Raw genomic sequence first — 26623 nt, 5'->3', positions numbered from 1 at the left:
TTAAAGGGAACCTGTCACCAGCTTTTTGCCCTATAAGCTGCGGCCACCACCAGTGGGCTCTTATATGCAGCATTCTAACATGCTGTATATCAGAGCCCAGACTGCTGTGTAGAACATAAAAAAACACTTTATAATACTCACCTAAACCGGTGTCTGCGGTGGATGTTGGTCAAATGGGCAGTCTCGTCCTCCGGTGCCAGCGACGCCTCTTTCGGCCATCTTTGTCGCCGCCTCTGTCATCCTTCTGAAGCCGCGGTGCATGACGCGTCCGACGTCATACGCACCCGCCGGCATTCAGGTCCTGAGCAGGACAGATCAAAGTATTATAGTGCGCATGCGCGGGACCAGCGAGTGTGCATGACGTAAACGTGTCATGCACACTGGCTTCAGTAGAGGTCGAAGATATCCAAAAGAGGCGGCGCCGGCACCGGAGAACGGAGATGACCATCTGAGCCACATCCACCTCAGCGACTGGTTTAGGTGAGTATTATAAAGTGTTTATGTTCTACACAGCGTCCTAGGCTCTTATGATAGAATTCTGTATATAAGAGCCTGGTGGTGGTGGCCGCAGCCTATAGGGCAAAAAAACTGGTGACAGGTTCCCTTTAATGTGCAGTATGGTTTTAGTGGAAAAATGCATAAGAAACCAAGCTGATGTAGGACAAATCTATACAAAAGCATAATGTGAACAGAGTCATCAAGAACCCAGCAAGCTCTGCAGATGAAGCTGGTTCTGTGCCATGCAAGCAAACACTAGTACGATAGGTACAATGGGTGAGTAAATTACTTTATATTGTATTACTTTGGTAGAAGAGATCTACTTGTGAAGGACATATCAAATGGACACCAGGTTGTGTTTTAGCCTTGCAGGTGGAAGCATCTGGGCTCCATTAATACCAGAGGATATATAATCTCAAATCTAGGACGTGCATGTTATTTCTGTTTTGTGTGAAAGGTAGATAAAAAATGATTGTTTCAGTATTTGTATGTGATAGAACTGAGAGGATATTTTTATCGACCATATGTATACCGCAATATTTGCCATACAGGCTTATAAAATGCATTAAATAAAGGTTGCGCTCCCCTACCAGAAAAACTTGTGTTGCCAGTCTGATAAGCAATCCATACAAGCTGGCACCATTTTCCTGGCTAAGAAAAATGAAGCAAGGTCAGTGGAACTGCTATTTCTGACTACAAAATCCTGGCTTCAAAAAATCACTGTAGCCAATAGAGATATCTGCCAATTTTAGGTTAAACTGAGACTCGTGCTTAATTGATTTGCAATGGTTTGCTGTCTGACTTGTAAATACAGGAAACATGCACTGAAGCAAAATCAACTGTAACAGAGCAGTATTTGTTTCTTCTGCAGATTCAGTATCTATCTATCTATCTATCTATCTATCTATCTATCCCTCTATCCCTCTATCTATCTATCTATCTATCTATCTATCTATCTATCCCTCTATCCCTCTATCTATCTATCTATCCCTCTATCTATCTATCTATCTATCTATCTATCTATCTATCTATCTATCTATCCCTCTATCCCTCTATCTATCTATCTATCTATCTATCTATCCCTCTATCCCTCTATCTATCTATCTATCTATCTATCTATCTATCTATCTATCTATCTATCTATCTATTTATCTATCTATCTATCCCTCTATCTATCTATCCCTCTATCTATCTATCCCTCTATCTATCTATCCCTCTATCTATCTATCCCTCTATCAATCTATCCCTCTATCCCTCTATCCCTCTATCCCTCTATCCCTCTATCTATCTATGTGACTAAGAGAAAAACAGTTGCACACTGTAATGGCAAATATATATATAAATATAACAAAAAAAGAGAAGATTGGCAGCACTCCCAATAGTGTGAACATGTGCATATCTGTTCATAATGCATAATATTACTTAGACAGTCAAACACTGTAATGGCAAACTGATAAAAAACTAATATAAAACATTTTGAGGTGTTTTTGTCATATTCGAATGGCCATTGTAATACCTGCCCAGCAGCCACGTCACGGCAACCTTCCTTGCTGGGTCCTAATCTATACTGCACCTGTCTGGGCTCCAGTACCGAGCACGGTAGTATACAGGACCCTAGATCAGGGAAGAGCTTCAGGTGCCTTGATAATTAACCTGTGGAGGATAGTCTCTTTATGAACTTTCCCCAAGAGCTCAGAGATTGAAGGCATCAGCACAACGCGGGGATAGGGTTCTCCAAAGTACACAACCCACTAAAATCGCAAGTGCCAACTATCAAGAGCACAGCTAAACTACACATAGTGAGCGGGGCCCCGAAAGCTTCAAGGCTACTACGGTCAATCAATTTGTGCATGGAGTCAGGGCTCCGGACCCACCAAGTGACACTGTTGGGAGCAGGACTTGGACGAGCTCCTCCGCAGAGACTGCGGTACTTAAAGTCTTTGGTTTACCATCTGTGTGAGTGTCTGCATATTCCACCAATTTCAGCACCAACACTACTGCAGTGAGTAACCAGACCCCTGTATCCTGCTTTCTCAAGGCTGAGCAACCCAATCACCAAACCTCTTCCCCCCACCATCCGGGGCCTTCCCTACCTGCGGAGGGACTGACATCTGGCTGCTCCCACACCATCTGCCCCAGTACTCCTTTCGGCAGCGGTTGTTCTCCCCTTACCGCAACCCGCAGGTGGTGTCACAAACATTTATCCCCTGTAAATACCCCCTTACCTTTGAGTGGCCGCAAGTCCCTGGGTACGGTGACCCTCGAGCCACAGCAACCCTGGATCTGAGCAGTTCGACTGCTGCAGGGGCGGCACATATCTATCTATCTCTCTAATGAAAGCATTCTACTTCCTCTCCAACTCCTAACAGCAGGGAGGAAGTAAAGGTCAAGAAAAAGTCAAGTCTTCCTCTACTGTTCTTCATATACCTGCACCTCAGTTTAAAAATCACTAGTACATTAAAAATAAAAAAAAACTTTGTAATATATCACATCTAAGAAAGTGAAATCTTTACAGCTATCCATATTTAATATTATTTATCAGAAATGTAGCTCCACTGTTGAGTAATATTTGCTTATTTTTCGACAAATGGAAGGTAAATGTCATGGATGTGCATGACCGGTTAGGGAGCGAGAGTGAACGGGGGACCCTGCGCTTACACTTAGGGGTACTTTACGCGTTGCAACATCACTACCACTATATTGTTGGGGTCACGTCATTAGTGACGCACATCCGGCGCTGGTAGCGATCTCACAACATGTAAATCCTAGGTGGAACAATGAACGAGCGCAGAAGCGTACAATCTCGCTGATCTGCGTAACGTCGTTCATTTCCATAATGTTAGATCCACCGCAGGTACGATGTTGTTTGTCGTTCCTGCAGCAGCACACATCGCTGTGTGTAAACCCGCAGGAGCGACAAACACCTCCTTACGTGCGTCCTGACGGCAATGCGAAAGGGAGAAGGTGGGCGGGATGTTATGTCCCCACTCATCTCCGCCCCTCCGCTTCTATTGGCCAGCCGATTAGTGACGTCGCAGTGACACCGAACGCACCTCCCCCTTGAAGGAGGGATTGTTCGGCAGTCACAGCAATGTCGCCAAGCATTTATGTGCGTGTAAAGCTGCCGTAGCGATAAAGTTCAGTACGGCAGCAATCACCACATATCGCATTTGTGACAGGGCGGGTGCTATCGCGCTGGACATCGCTAGCATTTGCTAGCGATGTTGCAGCGTGTAAAGTACCCCTTAAGCTAAGGAAGTACCCTAGGCTGACCCTCAACCCAGAGGTAAGATTGAAGGTAGCGAGGTCTGAGCCCTCAGCCTCTTCCTATCTTCTATCCTGGTCCTAATGGTAATATCCCCTCCACATCCACCACCAAGGGGAACAGGCTGGACTGGAGATCCTCAAAATCCCACCAACACAAAAAACAGACAGTGGGGTAATGACAACACTAAAGCTCAAACAAACAACAGGGGAAACACATAAGGTTGAACAGGTACCGAAATGGTAAAGGGAATTTCCCAACACCAGGGAAAACTTCCACACGACCAAACACCAAACAACCATAGCAGCATGGAATGCGTGCATCCGTCCACCTCCGGGCTACGCACCAGAATGATCTGAATTACCGGCACCCCCTGCTGGAAGCAGAGGGTTTTTATCTAGGCCGGAAGTGGACTTAAGCAAGAACAGCTGAACAGCAGCAGAACTGACATTAACCCCTCACGTGCACAAAGAAATAAACATGTTTATTGTGTGTATGGTCTAGCATTGTATGAGAGGAAAACCAAACCTGAGCCCGTCACAACACTCAAAAAGAGAAGACAGTGACACAGTATGAAGAAGACAGTGACAGTAAGGTGCATGTTATATAACTGTTTTTTAGAATTGATCGAATTTCCTGAAATTTGATGACAAATGAATCCATGACAAATGCAGGAAATGTTATTGGATTAAAAAATGTATACTTACCAGTAATCGATCATGTTGATAACGCTTCGCGCTTGGTCATCCATTCTCTCCCTGTGCCTCTATTAGTTACTTTTCTTCAGGTGTGGTAACAAACATCCCCTGTGAGATCTTCCATTTTAATTACCTTAATTGAAGCTCTGGAAGAGGATAACTGTGTTCACACCTGCAATAAAAGAAGACACTGGAGCTGCTGAGTAAGATCGAAAGACCTGGAGGGAATCTTGACCACGGCTTAAAGAGAGCTTGGCGTGAACAGCCCCCAAAGAGTTATGACACATTTTTTTACATTGACTAAATTCATTGAGAATAGAATTTCCTGGCCAAATTTGAGCGAAGTCCCGTGTGTGAATATTGGCGGATTGGCTCATTACTAATATATACCATACATATTTTTAATATCCTATATGCAATGGCCGTTGGATTTTTAATTACTTGGTTTGAAGAAGATGTCAATGGACCACATCCCAATTATAGGTCAATTATCATCAGTGCAATCTGGGCTACTAAGGCTCTAGGGGGGCTATGGCCAAATGTTTGTGCACCACCAATGGCAGCCCTTATCACCAGAGACAGGAAGCTTTCCTAAAGCTCTGCTGCCAGCAATAATGGGTGGCTCTAGGGGGGCTATGGCCAAATATTTGTGCACCACCAATGGCAGCCCTTATCACCAGAGACGGGAAGCTTTCCTAAAGCTCTGCTGCCAGCAATAATGTGTAGGAGCCCCTGCGCAGCTACAGGGGAGTTCTCATCACTTTTTTTGTGACTAATCAGGGGTGATGGGGATAAAAAAAATTATATTATAATGAATGTAATGAATGTAGGGTGGGATAAAAGAAATTATATTATGATGAATTAAGGATGGGAGTGAAAGAGAGGACATGACATAATGAATTGTGAGGCATGTATTTATAATGAATCAGGGGAGGTGCACAGTGGTAGGAGTTGATGATACAGGAGGGTGACTGATAATGAATTGGGGGTAAGATTCCAATGTCTAATTAATTTATTTATTTATTGGGTAGGGAAAAATGGCTAGTTAATGGTGGGCACAGTGGTGGATGATCAATTTACATTTCGAATGGTGTGTTGCAGAATAACTAATTATGTATTAATGGCGGGTGCATGTCTGCATTCAGTGGTGCAATGTGAAGGATTTCTTATTCAGGAGATAAATGTGTACATATTTGTGACCATTTTTATTTTCAGAGATCAGTGTGACAATCACTGAGTCACGGCATTAGGACATAGACATGAAGGTTTGACAAGGTGAAGAAGAAAAAGCCCTAGACTAGGCAACATAAGACTAGACGTCAGTGGTAAGTTACTGGATGCAAATACAGTTAGGTCCAGAAATATTTGGACACTGACACAATTTTCGCGAGTTGGGCTCTGCATGCCACCACATTGGATTTGAAATGAAATCTCTACAACAGAATTCAAGTGCAGATTGTAACGTTTAATTTGAAGGTTTGAACAAAAATATCTGATAGAAATTGTAGGAATTGTACACATTTCTTTACAAACACTCCACATTTTAGGAGGTCAAAAGTAATTGGACAAATAAACCAAACCCAAACAAAATATTTTTATTTTCAATATTTTGTTGCGAATCCTTTGGAGGCAATCACTGCCTTAAGTCTGGAACCCATGGACATCACCAAACACTTGGTTTCCTCCTTCTTAATGCTTTTCCAGGCCTTTACAGCCGCAGCCTTCAGGTCTTGCTTGTTTGTGGGTCTTTCCGTCTTAAGTCTGGATTTGAGCAAGTGAAATGCATGCTCAATTGGGTTAAGATCTGGTGATTGACTTGGCCATTGCAGAATGTTCCACTTTTTTGCACTCATGAACTCCTGGGTAGCTTTGGCTGTATGCTTGGGGTCATTGTCCATCTGTACTATGAAGCGCCGTCCGATCAACTTTGCGGCATTTGGCTGAATCTGGGCTGAAAGTATATCCCGGTACACTTCAGAATTCATCCGGATACTCTTAGTAACCCAGTGCCATTGAAAGCCATGCATGCCCATGCCATCACGTTGCCTCCACCATGTTTTACAGAGGATGTGGTGTGCCTTGGATCATGTGCCGTTCCCTTTCTTCTCCAAACTTTTTTCTTTCCATCATTCTGGTACAGGTTGATCTTTGTCTCATCTGTCCATAGAATACTTTTCCAGAACTGAGCTGGCTTCATGAGGTGTTTTTCAGCAAATTTAACTCTGGCCTGTCTATTTTTGGAATTGATGAATGGTTTGCATCTAGATGTGAACCCTTTGTATTTACTTTCATGGAGTCTTCTCTTTACTGTTGACTTAGAGACAGATACACCTACTTCACTGAGAGTGTTCTGGACTTCAGTTGATGTTGTGAACGGGTTCTTCTTCACCAAAGAAAGTATGCGGCGATCATCCACCGCTGTTGTCATCCGTGGACGCCCAGGCCTTTTTGAGTTCCCAAGCTCACCAGTCAATTCCTTTTTTCTCAGAATGTACCCGACTGTTGATTTTGCTACTCCAAGCATGTCTGCTATCTCTCTGATGGATTTTTTCTTTTTTTTCAGCCTCAGGATGTTCTGCTTCACCTCAATTGAGAGTTCCTTAGACCGCATGTTGTCTGGTCACAGCAACAGCTTCCAAATGCAAAACCACACACCTGTAATCAACCCCAGACCTTTTAACTACTTCATTGATTACAGGTTAACGAGGGAGACGCCTTCAGAGTTAATTGCAGCCCTTAGAGTCCCTTGTCCAATTACTTTTGGTCCCTTTAAAAAGAGGAGGCTATGCATTACAGAGCTATGATTCCTAAACCCTTTCTCCGATTTGGATGTGAAAACTCTCATTTTGCAGCTGGGAGTGTGCACTTTCAGCCCATATTATATATATAATTGTATTTCTGAACATGTTTTTGTAAACAGCTAAAATAACAAAACTTGTGTCACTGTCCAAATATTTCTGGCCCTGACTGTATATATTTTGTATGGGGGTACTATATATGGATCGTATGCAAGGACTGACCAGCGACACTAAATCAACAGTAATTGGTAAATTGTTATTGTTGTCTCTCTGCTTAAACATGCTCTTAAACAATGCAGACTGAGAAATTGATTCCATATATATAGTATCCCCTGTTGTTATATACAGTGCTGTTCCTTATTACATACCATTTATATATACCGCCGTACTGTATTATATAGTATGCTCTCCCTGGCTGATCTTAATTTGACCTTGTTCACAATTACAACAGTACATCGCTATGCAATTAAAGTACTCAAATGGGGATACACATTAACATTAAACATTAAATATAAAAGAAAAAATTGCGATCATTTTAACATGATTGCAGACTGCCACATTGTGGCAGTGTACAATTTGCACATTTTCGTGATTTCCCTGATTTCCCCATGCAAGTGGATGGTCATGTGACAGCATATATGTGATTTGCATACTTGCAGTTACATGCCAACTAGACTCTCCTAAGTTGCTCAAGGTTTTAGCAGGGTATAGTCTAGATGGAACGAGACTGCAAGTATGCAAATAGCATACATGCAACCATGGGACTGCCCATAATTAAAGGAAAGTAGAGGAATCGTGACAGCATCCGGATCACAAACTTTTAGAGCTGGTAGTCTGCAGTCATATAGAGTGACTGAAAGCTTTTTTTGTTAGACTGAACAACCAGTTTAAAGGGGTTGTCCCATCTAAAATAACAAGTCAGCAGTCCCTCTATGTGTAAAGGCTACTTTACACACTGCGATATCGGTCCCGATATCGCTAGTGTGGGTACCCGCCCCCATCTGTTGCGCGACACGGGCAAATCGCTGCCCGTGTCGCACAACAGCCGTCACACCCGTCACACATACATACCTGTCCGGCGACGTCGCTGTGACGGGCGAACCGCCTCCTTTCTAAGGGGGCGGTCCGTGCGGCGTCACAGCGACGTCACTGAACCGCCGCCCAATAACAGCGGAGGGGCGGAGCTGAGCGGGACGTAACATCCCGCCCACCTCCTTCCTTCCTCATAGCGGCCGGGAGGCAGGTAAGGGGAGCTTCCTCGTTCCTGCGGCGTCACACGCAGCGATGTGTGCTGCCGCAGGAACGAGGAACAACCTCGTTACTGCTGCAGTAACGAGATTTGAGAATGGACCCCCGTGTCGCCGATTAGCGATTTTGCACGTTTTTGCAACGATGCAAAATCGCTTATCGGTGTCACACGCAACGGCATCGCTAATGCGGCCGGATGTGCGTCACGAATTCCGTGACCCCAACGACTCCGCATTAGCGATGTCGCAGCGTGTAAAGCCCGCTTAACTCTATGTGACTGCAGACTTATGAATCCTCACATTACGCGCACTGTGCACTGTGAGGATGCACCAGTGTAAGATCTGGGAATGGCGGTCACGTGGCCGCAAGTATGTGATATGTATATCCCAGCCACAATCTGACAAGATGAGTGGAGCCAAGCTCAATATACTGACATTAAATGAGGTTGCGTCCCTCTAGTCAGTTTCTGTACAGGTGTCTGCATATCGCATACTCGCGGCTACGTGACTGCTGTTCCCAGCTCTGACACCAGTGAAACCTCAGAGTGCACAAGGTGCGCGATGTGAGGATTCATAAGTCTGCAGTCACATAGAGTTACACAAAGAGGGACTGCTGACTTTTCATTTTAGACTGGACAATCCCTTTAAGAAACTGATCAACAGAGCTGACTTATAGATTAAAGAAGAAATGTTTTTTTCACCAGCTCTCCGCCATGTGTTTCAGGCTGGTGCAGGGATCTCCGTAGCTGGGGTTTTACAGATAATTAAGTGTAAACGAGATGAAATTCAATCTAGCACAAAATAAGGTAAAAAAATTCTATCTTTATTTGAAAAAATTAAAAAATGTTTATCCAAACGGAATTAACAGCCCATAGCAGACCTATGATATGACATCTGTGACAGGCAGACCACACTTTTAGATGGCTATAGAAGAAAAAAAAAATCAGAGAGTAAAAACTGAAGTTGAGAAGTAAAAAATACAAGATTATGGAAGGAGGTGAAACTTTAAATGGAATCTATTAGGAGATTTCTGCTATGTAATCTAAAGACAGCATGCTGTAGGGGGTTGACAGACAGATTTCAGTAATGCCTCTCCTATCAAAGTCCCTGTTGTTGTTTACCTGAAAAGTTTTAACTTAAAGACATTATCCTTACCAGACTAGGTCAGCTACAGCAGCGTGAGTCCTAGTCCCGCACAACCCCTTCTGTAATTAGTAGTTTACTGTCTATAGAAATTTTCATTTTCATACTGAGCCTGGTGTGGGCAGCTTTGTCAGCTTTGCAGCTTTGCTAAAGCTAAAAACTTTGATTGTGTCAGAACTGCTGCACCCATTAATCTAAGTGATACATTATTGGATTCAGGATCTTTTTGCCATCATCATGCTGCTCTCAGATGACGAGTCAAAAACCTGCTGACAAATTCCCTTTAATACTTTCAAAACTGCTAATGTGCATTAAAGCGCCTGCTGTTAAGGGGCCCTATTCTCCCATTGGATCGGTGTTTTAAAATGGTGATCAGGAATAAGTGTATAGCGCCTCTCAGCAACCAAAACTCCCATAGGTGACAGTGTCGCGGGCAGAGGAAGGGACGCTGCGCTCTCCCACTGCTCGGGTCCGGCCCCGGATGCTGCGGCTGCAGCTGCCCGGTGGTGGCTCAAGCGGTGGGCCGGATCCCGGGGACTCGAGCGGAGCTCCTCACCCGTGAGTGAAAAGGGTGGGGATTGATTGTGGGGATTTGAGATTGTCCGTGACGCCACCCACGGTTGTGGTGAAGTTGGTGACACCACCGCTGCTCTGGACGGGGATCCCGGGAGTGGTGACAGGGAGCAGCTTTGATGTTAGTTCTCCCCGGGTAGGGGGTTGGTTGTCCCGGGGCCCGGTGATGGGGTAGGGATGGATGGCAGGTGGGTTACGGGGCCTGGTAAGGTGCAGGGTCGCGGGGGCAGTGCTGTGCCGCACGACACGGTGGTAGTCACTCAGCCAATGATGAGGACACAGTTCTCGGTAAAACACACGGCTGGATGGACGGGTCCCACAGACGGCTGTGGTGTTGTTTCTCCCGGCAGGTTGATGGTGACTGCCTTTCCCTGCACCTATGTAACCCGCTCCCCAGCTTGGATGGGTGCTGAAGGAACCCCTTTTGCCCGCAGAATCTGGCCCTGGGAACTTTAGCCTTGGCGGTGACTGTGTTTCCCTCTCTCGGTTGGACGGTTGCCTTCTGTCGGGACTTGGCTGCTGGGAAACCCAGGAGGTTCCCTTCGCTAACGGATTTGGCAAATTCACGGCGACTCCTAGCCTTGCCGGGGTCCGTAAGCCCCTGCCGGATGGTGCTGGCTTCTCTTTGCGTACCGGTCTGGTACCGCCGGGCCAACGCCCATCCACGGTCCTTACGGTTAGCTCCAATAGGCCACTCCTGCAGACGGTCACCACCGTCTGCCAACCTTGCTGATCCGTCCGGGCCACACACCCTGACCAACCTCAGTCTGCTCTACTACCACTTTCCTTCCTTCCACTTTCCACTCTCAAACTGATCTCCTCACTTTTCCCGCCTCCAGGACTGTGTACTCCTCGGTGGGCGGGGCCAACCGCCTGGCCCACCCCCCTGGTGTGGACATCAGCCTTTGGAGGAAGGCAACAAGGGTTTGTGTCTGACTTCGGTGTGCCTGACCGGGAGTGTGGGGTGTGTGGGTGTTGTTCTCTGTGGCCCCTGGCTTGTCCAGGGTGCCACAACAGCTATACATAAAAGCTGACACCTGCAGACATCACCTTTTACTGGTCTTAAATACCGCTCTTGACAGTGGCATCTAAGTGGTTAAAGGGAGTTTAAAAGACCCCCTTTGACAGGATTGTAATCGCAATGCCGATCGGTGCCATGGTACTGTGTGGTCATCTGATGACAGATCCTGCTACGAACAGGGACTAACAGGCTGTGTGAGTGAGATACTGACTGGTCTCCTAAACTGCTGTAAATGAGTACGGCTGAGGATAAGACTGGTGTTGAAACATAAAAATAGTCATGCCCATAATGCGAAAAATAAATTAAATAAAATGTATAAAAGTTAAAAAAATAAAACTAAAATAAAATACACACAAATCATGAAAATCCATTTTTATATACTAAAAATGCAGCCTTTGTATTAGAACAAAACTAAACAAAGAAAAGTACACTTAATTGGTATTGCCGCATCTGGAATGACCCTCGCTATAAAACTGTCATGTTATTTATTGCATTTGGCCAATACTGTAAAAATATGATAAAAATGTGCCAAAGATTTTGGTTTTTCATCATGCTGAAACAAAAAATGGATTTATAAAAAATCAAAAAGTCATATGTAAAAAAAAAGGAAAAATTGTATAAATGAACATGCCAATCTTTTCTGCAAAAAAAAAATCTAATAGGGCTCATTTGTAAAAAAATAATAATAATAAATCAATAAAAAAAAAAGGTTACAGCTCTCAGAATAGTGACACTGGTCTGATTTAAAGAGGACCAACCCCCAGGATTTTCCTATATAAACTAAAGCCAGTGCTATACTGGCGCTATCATGCTGATTCTATACATACCTTTAGTTGTGAGATCGGATGTATAGTTTCTGAAATATAGACAAGCAAAGTTTGTGAAATGCACTGTTATTTGATCGATAGAAGCTGCAGAATATCTAATAGGTGGGTTGGGTTTTGCTAGTTATCCTGCCCCGTCTGCCTGTCTGTCCTTCCTCCCCCGTATGTGTTATTACAGTGGGAGGAAGGGCAGGGGGAGGAAGGACAGGCAGGCAGGGGCAGGAATAACTAGCAAAAGCTGACCCAGCTATTACATATTATGTAAAACCTACCAAAGAACAAAAAATATCTAAAATGAATACGAATTTTATTAATATCGGTTAAAAACACATACAATATACTCCCATGCAACATATGCAAGACATGGACGCACCAAGACACACAAGTAGTGTAAGTGCCAGTGAAAACTTTGTCTGTACCAGATAGGGAAGGGATTTTCAAGATAACCTAGTCAGTGTTTTCCGGTATTTTTAAGGGATTGGATGTGTATGTGTTCACCTGTGTATCACAATTTGGGCACCTGGTTTTGGTGATGGATACCCCTACTAGAGAGGAATAGGGACAGTTAGGGTAAAGCTGGGTTCACACTAAGCGACAGCGACAACGACGTCGCTGTTACGTCACCATTTTCGGTGACGTAACAGCGACCTTGTAAGTCGCTGTTATGATCGCTGCTTAGCTGTCAAACACAGCAGAAGCAGCGATCATAACGTCGCTACATGTGCAGAGAGCAGGGAGCCGCGCTTAGCGCTGGCTCCCTGCTCTCCTAGGTACAGTACACATCGGGTTAATTAACCCGATGTGTGCTGCAGCTACATGTCACAGTGCAGAGAGCAGGGAGCCGCGCGCACTGCTTAGCGCTGGCTCCTTGCTCTCCTTGCTACAGTATACATCGGGTTAATTACCCGATGTGTACTGCAGCCACATGTGCAGAGAGCAGGAGCCGGCACTGGCAGCAAGAGCGGAGGCTGGTAACGAAGGTAAATATCGGGTAACCAGGGAAAGGTCTTCCCTTGGTTACCCGATGTTTACGCTGGTTACAGCTTACCGCAGCTGCCAGACGCCGGCTCCTGCTTCCTGCTCGCTTCATTTCGTCGCTCTCTCGCTGTCACACACAGCGATGTGTGTGTCACAGCGGGAGAGTGACGACCAAAAAATGAAGCTGGGCATTCAGCAACGACCGGCGACCTCACAGCAGGGGCCAGGTCGTTGCTGGATGTCACACACAGCGACAGCGACGGGACGTCGCTGCAACGTCACAGAAAGTGGTGACGTAGCAGCGACGTCGTTGTCATTGTCGCTGTGTGTGACACCAGCTTAAGTCATCGGGAGCAGGGGTTGTCCAAAAAATTAAGACACTCTCCATTTTTAGTAAGGGTAATTAAGGGTATATTTATATAGGCCCAATATTAATAACCGATATTAATAAAATTAGAATTGATTTTAGAGGTTTTTTTGTTCTTTGGTAATTTTTGTAATTTATTTACCTCTGTGGTTATTATCTTTTGGTTTTGAATTAGATATTATGTAGCTTCTATCAATCAAATAACAGTGAATTTCAAAAACTTTACTTGCCTATATTTCAGAAAGTATACATTCGATGTCCCAACTAAAGGTATGTATAGAATCAGAGTGATAGAGCCAGTATAGCACTGGCTTTAGTTTATATAGGAAAATCTTGGTGGTTGGTCCTCTTTAAAAAATTTGGCCTGGTCATTAAGGTCAAAATTGTCTCTTCACTAAAGGGTGCTTTACACGCTGCGATATCGCTAGCGATGTTGTGCGCGATAGCACCCGCCCCGTCGTATGTGCGACATTTGGTGATCGCTGCCGTAGTGAACATTATCGCTATGGCAGCGTCACACTCAAATACCTTGTCAGCGACGTCGCTGTGACCGCCGAACAATCCCTCCTTCAAGGGGAGGTGCGGTCGGCGTCATAGCGACATCACTGCGACGTCACTAAGCGGCCGTCCAATAGAAGCGGAGCGGCGGAGATGAGCGGGACGTAACATCCCACCCACCTCCTTCCTTCCGCATTGCCGGTGGACTTAGGTAAGGAGATGTTTGTCGTTCCTGCGGTGTCACACATAGCGATGTGTGCTGCCGCAGGAACGACAAACAACATCGTACCTGCAGCAGCAACGATATTAAGGAAAGGAGCGACATGTCAACGATCACCGTTTTTGAACGATTTTGCGATCGTTGATGTCACACACTGCGATGTCGCTACCGGCGCCGGATGTGCGTCACTAACGACGTGACCCTGACGATATATCGGTAGCGATGTCGCAGCGTGTAAAGCACCCTTAAGGGGTTAAATGTAAGGATAACTGTACCAGTGCATCACTTTAGGCAGATATCTACTTGTTATGGAATCGTGTACTAAATTTATTTGAGATGTTCTCCATCGTAGATAGTTTGCGGTATGGATAAAATGAATTTCATCTAGAAAGGGCTGATAAAACAAAGATTTAACATGAGTCTGTGACATTTTTTTGGCATTTAAGTTCTTAGGCTGTATAATAGGTACTCAGAGCAAGCCCTTCATCAGAGAAAATATGTGAACGTGCGCAGATTATAGAATTTACCTAATGAGAACATCACTAGCCGTATAGATGAGTGAATAGAAAAAAACATAATCAGGGCTTTCAAGATCATGCTTTTAAGATCTTGCGTTCAGTCTGGCCCAGTCATCACAGAATATTCTCTTTGTCAAGCCTAAATGGATTTTCCTTTTTTTTCTTTTTTTTTTTTTTTTTTATTGGCGACATAAAAAAAAAATCTGCATGTTTTTGATTAGTAGTCCAGTAAAATCACTTTGACAAACCTGGATGCCGGCTGGATCCGCTAATATTTCTAAATCAAACCCTTTCCAGATAAAGCCGTGTTAGCTCTCGTCTCAGAATGGTATCTTTTGTTTGTGTTTGTCCTGAGGGTGTGATCTATGTCATGGTGAAGTAACAATTTAATACATTAATGCGGTAAATGGATGCAAAAGCCAGGCCGCTTGATTACATTAAAAGCTACTTAAAATCTGCACTTAACAGTGGGTGTCAATAGAAAATCAGATAAAAATAGATACAATGCATTTCACTAGAAGGTTTCTTACTGGTAACTTATTTTTCCATGATAATGAAATATACAATTCGGAGAAAATGCCTAATAGAAATAGGAACATTGGGATAGGGGTTCCGTTTTTTCGTAAAATATCTCAGGATCAAGATTTAATTGATAAATGTAGGAACTGGTTATTAATCAGTATTTCTTTAATTTTAAAAAAATTATGATTTAGGAAAGATTTTCAAGAGTAATTTCACCTGTACTGTGGGTCTTTTAGTTGTCATTAGAGATGAGCAAAGCCATAAAAGTTAAGTTCGGCGGGTTCAGCCGTACTTAAGATAATGTTTATTTTGGGACCCGGACTAGACCTGAACTCTAATGAAAGTCACTACCGTCTTTCCCCGACAATAAAGGGTGCTTTACACGCTGTAACATCGCTAACGATATATCGTCGGGGTCACTGTGTGTGTGACGCACATCCGGCGTCGTTAGTGACATCGCAGCATGTAACACCTAAGAGCGGCCTGAAATGATCACAAAAGAGGCAAAAATTGTTGGTCTGTGAAACGTTGTTCACGTACCAAAAATCGTTGTCTGGTCAGTAGCAAGGTTGTTTGTCGTTCCTGTGGCAGCACACATCGCTATGCGTGACACCGCAGTAACGAGGAACAACCTCGTACCTGAGGCCGCCCGCAATGAGGAAGGAAGGAGGTGGGCGGGATGTTCGTCCCACTCATCTCCGTCCCTCCGCTACTATTGGACAGCTGCCGTGTGATGTCGCTGTGACGCCGCACGAACCGCCCCCCTTAGAAAGGAGGCGGTTCGCCGGCCACAGCAACATTGCGGGGAAGGTAAGTCCGTGTGACGGATGTATGCGATGTTGTGCGACACTGGCAGCGATTTGCCCGTGACACATAACCAATGGGGGTGGATACGCTCGCTAGCGATCTCGCTAGCGAGATTGCAGCGTGTAAAGCACCCTTAAGATCTACCCTGAAAATAAGGCCTATCAGGAGTTTTCAGCAAGGCTTAAATATAAGACCTACCCCGAAAATAAGACCTAGTTACGGTTCAATAATGAAGTGTCCATGCAGCTAAAAAAGTTAAATAATACTGTAGTAAACTTCATTATAGAAAGCAGACACACCCAAAAGACAAAAGAGAGAAGACAGAAGATCCCACAATCATACTCACCAGATGCCGACCAGGAACAGTGGAACGCATCAAGGACCTTCGGCGGGATAAACACACACACATATCAGATCATCCACATGAGATCGCACACACATAATCACACATCAGATTGCATACACACACTCACCACATCTAGCGATATCGATTGCTTCTGGGTGGCATAAGGACCTTGGATGCAGTGCAGTGGAGCGCCAGGACCTGCAGGTGTAAAGCAAGGAGGGCCCAGTGGTGGAGCACATCATAGAGACAAGAGAACAGAAAGTCCCCTGCTGGCTGGAAGCAAGTGGCATCACCGCATGTGGTGAGTGTGTATGCATGCGGTTGAGTGATCTCTGAGTGTGTGTGTGTGTGTGTGTGTGTGTGCATGATATGATGTGTGTGTCGGCCAGAAGGAGGGGAGGACAATGTGGCACCCCGAAGGCTTCAGTCGCCACAGAGTATTGCAGCTCATTTAATTGTGGCATTCACCTCAAGGTAAGGAGGGGGTTAATCACCGGTGGTCCACATTCATACTTTACATAAAGCTTAGGAGCCTCTCTCTGGGGAGCTGTGCTATGGTAGGCAGGGAGGTGGCCGTCACAAAGCATGTGAATTCCCTGGTCACTAGGACAACCACCTGGAGGGCAGGTTCCACTTGGGGTAGAAAAGGAGCAAACTCACACAATCACTAGACAGTCTACCCGGGACATCAGTTGTGGGACACCTTCACTTCCTTCTTCTCTCTTCACAGGGTCTGGGCTGGGAGTGTACCGCTCAGCCCATGTGCCCCACAGCTACAGGGACAACTCTGACAAGGTACTTTCTTCTTCTTTTCAACACTGGGGTCTTCTCCTAACTTATCCGGATTTGGCAGAGCCCATTAGAGCAAGTGACCGGTATTACCCGGGTGAGTGGCACGAACTGTGAGTAAAGACACTGCAGCAGCAGACTTGGACTCGTTATTACCGGCACTGCGCCAAATGCAATTATTACTCCTCTCATCATCCTCCTCGGGGCCTGCTCCACCTGTGCGGAGCGATACCATCTTTGGCTGCTACTACTATCCGCCCCGGAGGACAGCGACAGGTATGTGGCTATTCCCTGGCCGCATATCACAGGTGGCATCACGACATTCATCCTACTACTAACCCCATCATCTACCCTCCTTATTGGTGTACACCTCGGGGCATGAAGCTGGGTAGGCCACCGCGACATCCCAGATCATCACACCAGCTCGGTGATGAGTAAAGCAGACCCAAGATCCCCCGTGCCTGAAATTTCCCTTCCCCCTAGGTGCTACAACTGCTGTGGAGCATACCTGATGGGAGTGTCAGCTGGAGATCCCAGGAGGACACGCTGTTTTTACCCCTAGTTCAAGCTGTTCAAACACTGCAAGTGGCTCCCACTGGGCTGAGCACCGAGCGTACCCAAGCACTGCGATGATCGCGCAAATGGTGTTTATACGTAACTCACTCAAACACTGTATTTTTTGTAAAGTGTGTGTTTGGTGCGAACATCCAACACCGAACCTTGGGTTCACTCATCTTTAGTTGTCATCTTTTATTAGGTGAGCATTGCAAAATATTACCTTGATGGACTATGTTGAGGATAAGGTATTGATATCTGATCAGTGGGTTTCTCACTAATTAGGACTATTAAAATATAGTATATAGTACAATTAACCCATTATTCACAGGTCATGAAATGCCCTGATACAATAGAGCGGTGGCCACACATGTATTGTTTATGGGACAGCCAAGTACAGTAGGTACAACATGGCCATGATGCTATGCTGATGGTACATGTCAGAGACATATTCTTGGCATCTTTACGGGTCCTGGCAGACAATATATTCTTTCTGTTATGTCTCAGCTGGTGAGTTGTGTTCTCAAAGCCCTCAGTCCAAATGAGTGATTGGAGGGCAGCAATGTCAGATGGCTTTGGTGAAACATTACTGTCTGGTTGGAATAATGGAGGCAGTAAAGACTGGAGGGAAACCAGAGGATTAGTAACAAACCACACAAGTATCATTAAATAAGTAAATCATTGTTTTTTTTAAGGCTTTCAAAATAAATGAAATATTATTCAAAACGCATAATGGACCACCCATGATTTTGTGACGCTTGCTAATATGTACCATATTTTTAATTTTATAAGAGCACTTTTCCTCCCCTTAATTTGAGAGGAAAGTAAGGGGTGCGTCTAATAAGCTGAATGCAGCTTATCGGGGGTGCTGGAGAAGAGTCACAGGAGACAGTTGTAATGCCGCAGGCTGGGCTGTGCTGCGGACGGGGCGCTGGGGTCTCTGCTGCGCTGTGGGCTCTAGTGTGATGTGGGCAGTGATGATGAGGCTGCCATCCTGAATGTCAGCAGTGCGGGCTTCAAATAATGGCGTAGCGTGTGTGCAGATGGAGCTTTCGTTTCAAGATCTTATCTGTGCAAACGCCACCTCCTGTCCATTAATCTCCCTGCAGCGGACTTAAGGAAAATGGCACCTGGAGCTGGCCCATGCGCAGATGAGAGCTTGGCTTGTAATTGAGCCGAGAGCTCCATCTGCACACGCGCCGAATCCGGGCGCCATTTCTTGGATGTTCCTGGGTGTTCCTCCTTACTCACAGTGCCGCCTTCCACAGCGAGCATCTGTGACACCCGCTGCACTACCTGCAGCATTGCCCTACTCCAGCACCACCCCTGCCTCCTGTGACATTGCTCCGCTGCCGCTGCCGACCCCCCCCCTCCCCTTCGATAAGACACCACAGGATTATAAGATGGACCCTATTTTTTTTTTTTTTCATTTTTTCTCTCTCCAAATTTGGGGTGTGTTTTACAATCCGGTGCATCTTATAAAATGAAAAACACGATAAGTACTACAGGTTCTCTTCCTGCACTCATTCGCGCAGCTCTCCTCACAGACTGCATAGCTCTTCTGTCCAAAAAATAACAACTGATGAAAGAGCATATGATCAGAACTGTCCATCTGCCTCCTCCAATAGAAAAACAGCATTTCTATGTTTGGTGTTTTTCAATTGGAGGAGACTGCCAGACACATCTGATCACATGCTCCTCCTGCAGCCGCCATTGTGATAACAGAAGAGCTGTGGACTCTGCAAGTAAATGTGACGCCAAGTTGTCGCGGGCGGAGGAGGGGACGCCGCGCTCTCCCACAGCTGCACTCAGAAGGAAAAATGAATTAAGCAAGTTTAAAAAGCATGAAAGTGAATTTAAAATTATACTGTCTACGGGTTAGAAAACCACTGACAGATACCCTACCTAAAAAGTATTAAAATTATCATAATTTAGTTGGTATAAAACTCTTTTTTTTTTTAAAAAAAAAAAAAATATATACACAGTACAGACCAAATGTTTGGACACATCTCATTCAAAGAGTTTACTTTATTTTCATGACTCTGAAAATTGTAGATTCACATTGAAGGCATCAAAACTATGAATTAAAACATGTGGAATGAAATACTTAACAAAAAAGTGTGAAACAACTGAAAATATGTCTTATATTCTAGGTTATTCAAAGTTGCCACCTTGTGCTTTGATTACTGCTTTGCTCACTCTTGGCATTCTCTTGATGAGCTTCAATAGGTCGACACCGGAAATGGTTCTCCAACAGTCTGGAAGGAGTTCCCAGAGATGCCTAGCTCTTGTTGGACCTTTTGCCCCCTTATAAAGGAGTCGGATCGCCGGCCACAGTGACATCGCAGGGAAGGTAAGTCTGTGTGACGGGTAATAGCAATGTTGTGCGCCACGGGCAGCGATTTGACCGTGACGCACAACCGACGGGGGCGGGTATGCTCGCTAGCGATATCGGTACCAATATCCCAGCGTGTAAAGTACCCAATAGTCCTTATTACTTGAATATATTAAAAATTGTAATTTTCATTCTAATAAAAATATTTGCATTCATACTCCTTGTTCTCCTGTTTCTTGCCAATATCAAATGGAGTTTATGCGCATATCCTTTAGGTCCATGCAGACATGTATCCTTTTGGATTATATACAATTGTATTTCTGGATTGTTGGTTAATATACTAAATTTTGCAGATTTCCAAGGAGCACTGTTGTTATTAAGTTACTGTTCCTTTTTATTCTTTTCAGTCTTTATTTTACATATACGATAGCTTTTTTACCTTTTACCTGTTTACACAATATTTTCCCAAGGCTTTCTTCAGACCCTGATCTGGCCCCTGTGACTCGGACATATTAAAAAGTCAAATAAATTCACAGTATTTGTTGTAGGAAGAAAAAAAATGAAGGCTATGTGCAGCAGTGTAATGCGGGTAGTTGTTAATTTAACTATTGCACGTGCATTTTATTGATCTTATACCTTTTTTACAGTGTCAGGGCAAATACGTGTAAAAACACAAAAATCTACATGCAACTTACCGCTCTGATGGGAGACTGTATCAGAACTTGAGTGCAAAATGTTCTATTCGGAATGTGCAATTAGTTTAATGAGAAGAAACTGTACAAAAAGATGGATGGGGTCCCACACTGCTGCTCACTTAATGATTTTACTTGGCTCTGTCTGTTCCATAGATTCAACTATAACTGGACACAAATGTGCGACTCCTCATATTTGTACTATCGCCTGATGAACCCAATTCTGGAAACGCGTCGAGACCTAAGAATTTATATACATTTGGTTAGACATTTTGTCAGTCTGGGACTTCTGATCTGTCCATTCTGATGATGTAATGAAATTTTACTAAATCACAATTTGATGAAAACTGTCATTCGCCATTACTTAGTATATTCAGGGTCTTTGACACTTTGACATCATCTGTCTTTCAGTATTTGCTGGTAATTTGGCACAAGTCCTGTAACAGGATATTAGAAATGCTGTGATATACTGATCTGTGGATGGAATATAGCTACAATCGGAGACTGTACGCAGTGTTAGGCCTCTTTCACTCGTCCGTGAAAATCACGCACGTTTTTCACGGACGTGTCAAAGGTGCGTATTGCCCTCTGTGTGCCGTGTTTATGGCACACATGTGTTCTCCGTGTGTTATCCATGATAACACACGGAGAACGGGAACTTTCTGCTCACTTGTCCCTGGCATCGCTGTCTGTGGTGCTGATCTTCAGTCTCCAGTCCTGCCGACTCCCCGCTGCTGCTGCTTCCGGCCCGCAGTGAAGTGAATATTCAATGAGCATAATGAGCGGCGGTCAGCAGCAAGTGACAGCAGCGGCAGAGACAGCAGGGCTGGAGAAGGTGAGTATAGGTCTGTTTCTGTTTCTTACAGACACGTGTGTTTTCTCTGGTGCGTGTCACACGGAACACATCAGTGTGGTCCGTTTGCATTACGTTTGACACGTTTGCGTTCCGAGTGACACCCGTGATGCCGGAGAGAAAACGGACATGTTGCCGTGAAAAACACACGAACACACGTAAGTACGGAACGGACACACATTCCGTGCGAAAATGCTTACGTGTGTCCAAAACCATAGAAATACATAGGTCTACGTGTGTACGTGTCTCCGGTACGTGAGAAAACTGCCAAACACATAACAGGAGGCACATACGTGTGAAAGAGGCCTTAAGCATGGTGCTGAGCAGTAGCGGGGAAGGCTTTACAGGTCAAAGCTGTTAAAATGCAGAGTCAGGACTAATCTAGTGTATAAGTTACACATTGTACACATTGCACAGGGATTTGAGGAAAGCAGTTTCACAACAGGTAACCCATAGAGCTGCTCAAAGACAGATAACAGAAATGCTGTCATTCAGTAACTCGGTTAGAGGACATTCAATGAAAACTGTAGTAGACGTTAATCAATAGCCCAAGCAGAAATATGCAAAATTTTATCAGACAAAAAAACAAAATGCACTGTAGAACAGAGGCAGGCATATACTTTCCCAAGGGGCCACATGTAAGATAATGACTGTTGTGGAGGGAAAACCAATAGGCTCAAATTCATTCTCTTCAATATTTACATTTGTCCCCACATTATGATGGTCCCTACTGCTCCCCACAATGTACACTGGACCCCGCAGTCCTTATACACGGTAGGATTCCCCTATACCCCAAACACAATAGGATGGTCTACACAGTATGATGGTCCCTACAGGTCCCCACACTACTGTATGTACTGAACTTTACAGCCCTTATACACAGTGTAATTCCCCTATAGCCTCAAACACAGTATGATAGCCCACACACAGTAATATAGTCTCTACAGCTCCTCACAATGTTTAGTGGACCCCACAGCCCTCATGCACAGTATGTTTCCCCGATAGCCTGCAATACATTATGATGGCCCCCACAGCCCCCACACAGTAAGATAGTCCCTACAGCTCCCCACACTATGTACTGAACTCTACAGCCCTTATACAAAGTCTGATTCCCCTATAGCCTCCAGCACAGTATTATAGCCCCCACACAGCAATATAGTCCCTACAGCTCCTCACAATATATACTGGACCCCACAACCCTCATGCACAGTATGTTTCCCCGATAGCCTGCAATACATTATGATGGCCCCCACAGCACCCACACATTATAATTGTTCCTACAGCTCCCCACAATGTGTTCTGGACCCCACAGCCCTTATACACTGTATGATTCTCCTATAGCACCCAACATGGTAGGATGATCTACACAGGCCCCACACAGTATGATGGTCCCTACAGTCCCAACACTATATACTGGACTCTACAGCCCTTATACACAGTGTGATTCCCATATAGCCCCAACACAGTATGATGGGCCCCACACTCTCCACACAATATGATATTCTCTACAGCTCCATACAATGTATGCTGGACTCAACAGGCCATAAACACAGTATGATTCCCCTAAAGCCCCCAACACAGTATGATGGCCCCCACATAGTAAAATAGTCTCTACAGCTCCTCACAATGTATACTGGACCTCGTAGCCCTTATACACAGTATGTTTCCCTTGTAGCCCCCAACACATTATGATAACCCCCACGGCTCCCACACTGTATGATGGTCCCTACAGCTCCCCACACAATATACTGGACCCTACAGCCCCCCTATAGCCCTCAACACATTATGATGGCCCCCACAGTCCCACATAGTATGATAGTCCCTACAGCTCCACACAACATATACTGGACCCCACTGCCCTTATCCCCAGTATAATTCCCATATAACCCCCCAACACAGTATGATGGTCCCCACAGCCCCACAAATAGTATGAGCTGCCACAGTCTTGGTGTATGACACCATACACAATATGATGGCCCCAAAAAGTATAATTGTGAACACAATTCCCCACACAGTATGATCACCAAACTACAGTATAATATATATAGCCTCAAAACACAGTAAGAAGACTCACACAGCTACCTAGACAGTACATTGTCCCACAAAAAGTATCATCCCACACACATAATGACAATACCATTTAGTCTGATCCTTTATAGCTGCCTATATACAGAAATGTGACAACACAAAAATCTGTGCTATGGTTAAAATCAGAGAAAATAAGAGAAATATGAAAAAAAATAATAAAATAGAATTTTTATTTCAATTAAATTAAAAAATGTATAAAATACAGGGATAACCTCAAAATGAGGGACACTATGGAAACTTATTTGGAGGATTATATAAGTCAGAAGTATGATATACTAATGGCTCAAACCAGAGAACAATATATGAAGGTGTCAGTGCCAAAACATTAGAACTCCCAGCCCTCATTAAAAAATACTGAACTCTTGCAAGAATAGAAAACTAAACTACATGGATAGCTAGACTTTAAATACCTCAAAAGTAAATGCTGCTGTGGAGGATAAGTTCCGGTGGTTTGAGGAGGGCTACAAGGCAGGACTTAAGTATGGTGCAATAGACGAGGAGCCAGAGGTGAAATACCGGCTTTTTTGATAGATAGCAGAAACTATGGCGGAAAATACAATAAACAATTGGTATATTAGCAACAGCGATAACAGACACATAAAAGGCTAACTGGGACGCTTTCAACCAGCAGCGTTCCAGCTATCACAGGGAACGGTTAAATATAAGCAATATGGACAATTCTTATCAACTACTGTGTTCTAACACCTCACTGGACTTTGCTAACCAGGCCGTGCCGCTACTGTGCACTGACCAAGGCCTACTGTAACGCTGCGTCCCTGCACTCCTTGCTCTCCTGCAGGGATGCACTCTGACTCACCATCACGGCCGCGTCCTTACGCATTGACAGGCGTCCCTGTCTCTCCTCAATTTAGGCTTCTTCTCCTCCCGCCTCCCGAAATCTGTGTGCACATCACAGGACCTCTGAGAGCGTTCCTGAGGAGTGTGCAAACCACTGCCCCTCTCTTAAAGGGTGAGCACGTCATTGCTAGGAAGTGCTTCTCAGCCTATCGCTTGGAGGCACTGAGTATATAAGTCAAGCTCCCACTAGGTGAGTTGCCTGTTCAACACCATCAGTTTTGTCAGTTGTGTTCTGTCTAGTCCGTTGTCAGGTCACCATGTCTGTCCATCCCATCCCATCTGGTCCAGTCCAGTCCCTCTTGTACCTGTCCTGCCTGTCCTGCCCGTACCTGGCTACCAGCTCAGCCTGCTTGTTGGCACAAGGTTACAGTCCTGTCCCTGCCCGTACCTAGCTACCAGCCCATCCTGCCTGTTGGCACAAGGTTACAGTCCTGTCCCTGCCCATACCTGGCTACCAGCCCATCCTGCCTGTTGGCACAAGGTTACAGTCTTGTCCCTGCCCGTACCTAGCTACCAGCCCATCCTGCCTGTTGGCACAAGGTTACAGTCCTGTCCCTGCCTGTACCTAGCTACCAGCACATCCTGCATGTTGGCACATAGTTCCAGTCCTGTCCCACCTGTACCTGCTGCCTATCCATCGTGCCTTGTTGGTACTTTTGATTTTGCCCGTCCGTCCTACCCTGCTGGTGCAAGAGATTTTGCCTGTCCATTCTGGCCCTGCCATTTGCCTTGCTAGTCACTGTTTGTCTAGATACTCTGCTACTCTGCCTGTCCGTCCTGCACTGTTTGTGCTGGATACTCTGCCTGTCTGTCCTGCTTGTCTGTCCTGCCTGTGTTGTCTGCCTTGAGCCACCCTGTTAGTCCCTGTCTGCACTATAGACTCAGTCCTGTCTGCTCCTGTGTCTGCCCCTTTCCTAGGAGTCAGCTTTCACAGTCCCGTTCCTCTATCCCACATTAGGGAAGGCCCAAGGTCTCCCTGTAGTCCAGTGGGTCCACTTCTAGCTCACCGCAGCACCATACCTGGTGGCAAGTGTTACACCTATGCTACACTCTAAAACACAATGCATGGGAACACCAGTATTGCACTTGCTGTATTGCAGCAAGATAGGCCAGTCCATGAACGTCAACTCAGTATCGAAGTGGTGGCGTTGACTTGATTGTGCGCACTTCCCTTTAAGATGGGGGATTCTGTTCTCATCCTGGAGCTGGGGAATTACTGATTTCACCAGGTCAAGTCACTTTTACTCTCTCTGGCCCTCAGGTGTTTGTAACAAACTACTTCAGCTCAGTTACATGGTCCCTTGTACTTTATCTCTTGGTCCTTCTCAGAAGGTTTCTCATAGCCAGGCACCACACTGCTTTTCTACACCACTTATGCAAATGATTTCTCCAAGTATGGTACACCTTTGGGTCCAGCTCACACTCCACCAGACAACGTTTCTCTCTTAACTTTCCGCTCTTTCTGCTATTTTCCCACTCTTCTCTCTCTTTTTACAGCCCTGCCTAAACCAATCCACACAAGTTCCTGGGGGTATGGCTAGTTCATGTACACAGAAATTGATGGGAGCAATGTCCCTTGAAGTCAGGGTGTAACCTACTTCTTTGTAGGGGCTAACCCCATACAGATATGTCAGGATCCATGTCCCTTTACCCCGACGCGTGTTTCACCTCACTTCTTTTTCTGGAGTAATGAATACAGAATTATGACCCTCACAGTTTGATCCCTCATAACCTTCAACATATTATGAAGGCCCCATAGCTTTCTCTACACAGTGAGATTGTGCTTATGGTCCCCAATTAATTATGGTCCCAACAGCCCTCAAACACAGAATAAAGACCACCACAATTTGATCCTCCATAGACCCAATATAATATGATGGCCTCTACAGCATTTCTACGTAAGCTCCATTGTATGGTTGCTTGTAAAGTGTTTTTTTTAAGACTAGATGTAGTTTCTATTAAGAGCCATTTTGTGTAATACATATGAAGGAAATACAGTACCATTAAAGGGATATTCCCATCTCCAAGATCCTATCCCAATATGTAGTAGGTGTAATAATATTAATAATAATATTAGAAAATACCTCCAACTAGGAATATAGTATAGTTCTCACGCTATAGTGAGAGTTA

At 44.9% G+C, this 26623-nt stretch overlaps 1 protein-coding gene across 1 annotated transcript in view; it reads right to left on the bottom strand.

The window, feature by feature from the left end:
• Positions 1 to 4609, bottom strand: part of DPYD (dihydropyrimidine dehydrogenase) — a 1712944-nt gene extending 1708335 nt beyond the window's left edge. The window contains exon 1 of the mRNA XM_075321045.1: positions 4471 to 4609. The gene's annotated coding sequence lies outside the window, so the exon portion shown is untranslated. The remainder of the gene's footprint in view (positions 1 to 4470) is intronic.
• Positions 4610 to 26623: the final 22014 nt, after the last annotated feature.

The sequence above is a fragment of the Anomaloglossus baeobatrachus genome, chromosome 8, assembly GCF_048569485.1.
Source record: "Anomaloglossus baeobatrachus isolate aAnoBae1 chromosome 8, aAnoBae1.hap1, whole genome shotgun sequence".
Classification (NCBI taxonomy): domain Eukaryota; kingdom Metazoa; phylum Chordata; class Amphibia; order Anura; family Aromobatidae; genus Anomaloglossus; species Anomaloglossus baeobatrachus.
The sequence above is the reverse complement of the archived record's forward strand: the minus strand, read 5'-3'. Positions and strand labels throughout refer to the sequence as shown.